General features: G+C 53.8%; 1 protein-coding gene across 13 annotated transcripts in view; it reads right to left on the reverse strand.

Annotated features, from left to right (window-relative positions):
* The window catches only part of Nost (Nostrin), a 168,077-nt gene that overhangs the window by 8,495 nt on the left and 157,082 nt on the right, over positions 1-2,500 (reverse strand). The window lies entirely within an intron of this gene.

Consider the following 2,500-nt stretch of genomic DNA (forward strand, 5'->3'; position numbering starts at 1 on the left):
ACAAACAAACTCAACAAGAGCAATAACAACAACAACAACAACAACAACAACCCACACCAAGGGACTCTATTCCGCATGACATTCTCCGCCCGCCCGCCCGCCCGCAGGCCCGCCCGCACGCCCGCACGCCCGTCCCGTGTATCCCGACGCTTAATCTGACGGCGAGTGATTAGCATGATGGGCTGACGTGGCCTTGGGTGTCACGCCCACCACCACACGCCAATCACCAATCCGTGGCGTGGGGCATGAGGAAGGAGATGAGGCTGGGGGTGATATTAGTGATGATGATAGTGATGGTGATGTGATGTGGATGAGGATGGTGATGTGATGTGGATGAGGATGAGGATGGTGATGATGATGAGGATGATGATGATGTGGTTGTGATGGTGATGGTGACGATGATGGTGGTGGTGGTGATGATAACGATAACAACTACAACAGTGGCAGCATGATTGGGAAAAAAAAACCTCTCACTCTCGCGCCAAAACGACCCGCCACCTAGACCCGGGCAGGAACCCCAACCGCCTGTGAACCACGTGCACGGAGACACACGATCCCGCCCTCCTTCTACTCTCTCTCTCACTTACTCACTCACTCTTCCTTTTTATTCCCATCTTCTCTTAGCCTCCTGAAGACTCCGCTAATCGCAGCTAAATCCCTTTGCTTATCACTTGCAGCCTAGGCCTATCCGCCGAAGACATCGAAGCCGCATGTAAACAAAAGGGACGCGACCTCGTGTTCGCCTTAAAGAGAAACCCCCAGAACAAGTTTATCCTGTGAAGGTTGTGAGGCGAGGCCCGCTCTAATGATTCACTCCTGCCCGCCCCTCAGGCACGGCTCCCCGACGCCCACACAACCATCTCTCACGCCCGCGCCGGCACACACCAACACATGGCAACACCCCAGTTCATGCAGTGTCTTGATGTCACTCTAGTTAAGCGTTATGGCTGGGAGCTTTTTACTGCATGACGGGACAGGTCGCCTTGAGAACTCCTGAAGATGTGGGAACTGCTCTTCGTGGGCGGCCGTCGTAACGCAGGTGGGCGAAATATGCCAAGCGGGCCATATACGGGCGGCAGGAGGGAGGGGAAGAGGGGGGAGGGGGGAGGAGGAAGAGGTGGAGGAGGAGGAAAAGGTGGAGGTGGAGGAGAAGGAGGAGGTGGTGGAGGAGGAGGAAGAGATGGCGGCGGCGGCGGCGGAGGAGGAGGAGGAGGAGGAGGAGGATGTGGTGATGGAAGAAGAAAAAGATGTTGATAGAGAAGAAGGATGAGGAGGGGGAAGTGGTGGCAAATAAGAAAGAGAACTAGGAGGGAGGATAAGGAAGAGGGGGCGAATATAAGAAGCAGAAGAAGAAGGAGGAGGAGGAGGAGGAGAAGAAGAAGAGGAGTAGTGAGGGAAGTGCAGGGAGAAGAGGAGTAGGGAGGGAGAGGGAGGAAGAGAAATAAGAGGTGGAGGAGAAGAAGAAGAAGAAGAAGAAGAAGAAGAAGAAGAAGGAGGAGGAGGAGAAGAAGAGGAAGGCCCACGTAACGAAGTGGCTCCCCCTAGCGACACACGAGTTCCGTATTCAGAGGCAAGGGGAACGAACAAACCAGGCGACAAATGACCATAACATAACGATGAGCGAAAAAAAAAAACGTGGACATCTATAATCCCTCTTCTCCCTATCGAAAAAAAAAAAAATTATCTCACTCTTTGCGTCTTTTCATCCTTTCTCTCTCTCTGTTTATCTCCCTTTCCCCTCCTCCCCCTCCTTCTCCTTCTCCTTCTCCTTCTCCTTCCCCTTCTTCTTCCTCTTCCCATTCTTCTTCTTCTTCTTCTTTTTCTCCTCCTTCTCCTTCTCCTTCTCCTTCTTCTTCTTCTTCTTCTTCTTCTTCTTCTTCTTCTTCTTCTTCTTCTTCTTCTTCTTCTCCTTCTTCTTCCCATTCTTCTTCCCATTCTTCTTCTTCTTCTTCCCCTTCTTCTTCTTCCCCTTCTTCTCCTTCTCCTTCTCCTTCTCCTTCTCCTTCTCCTCCTTCTCCTTCCTCCTCCCCTAATCTCCCACTCCCTCCACTCCTCCAAACAGGGGGGCAAGCACCTAATAAGATTATGCAAGACGACGTAAAAGGACATTCAATAGAGGCTCCTGTCCTTTGGGTCAACACACCCACCCACCGTCCCACCGGGGCTCTCCTCGCCGGCTGGGGGCTCGCTGGCTGGCTCGCTCCGACTTCCATGCAGGCTGGTTCTCTTCTTCGATGGGGACATATGGGTGTTTTTATTTTTTTACAAGGTCTTGAGGTGGAGGAGGAGGAGAAGGAGGAGGAGGAGGAGGAGGAAGGAGAGGAGGAGGGGGAAGGGGAAGGGGAGGGGAAGGGGAGGGGGAGGGAGGGAGAGGGGAAGAGGGGAGGGGGAGAGGGGATGGGGGAGGAGAGGGGGAGGGGGGAGGAGGAGGAGGAGGAAAGTGGAGGAGGAGGAGGGAGGGAGGAGGAGGAGAGGGGGAGGGGGAAAGTGGAGGAGGAGG

Source organism: Penaeus japonicus, unplaced genomic scaffold (assembly GCF_977035675.1).
Source record: "Penaeus japonicus unplaced genomic scaffold, GWHDUDI00000001_assembly GWHDUDI00000029, whole genome shotgun sequence".
NCBI classification, from domain to species: domain Eukaryota; kingdom Metazoa; phylum Arthropoda; class Malacostraca; order Decapoda; family Penaeidae; genus Penaeus; species Penaeus japonicus.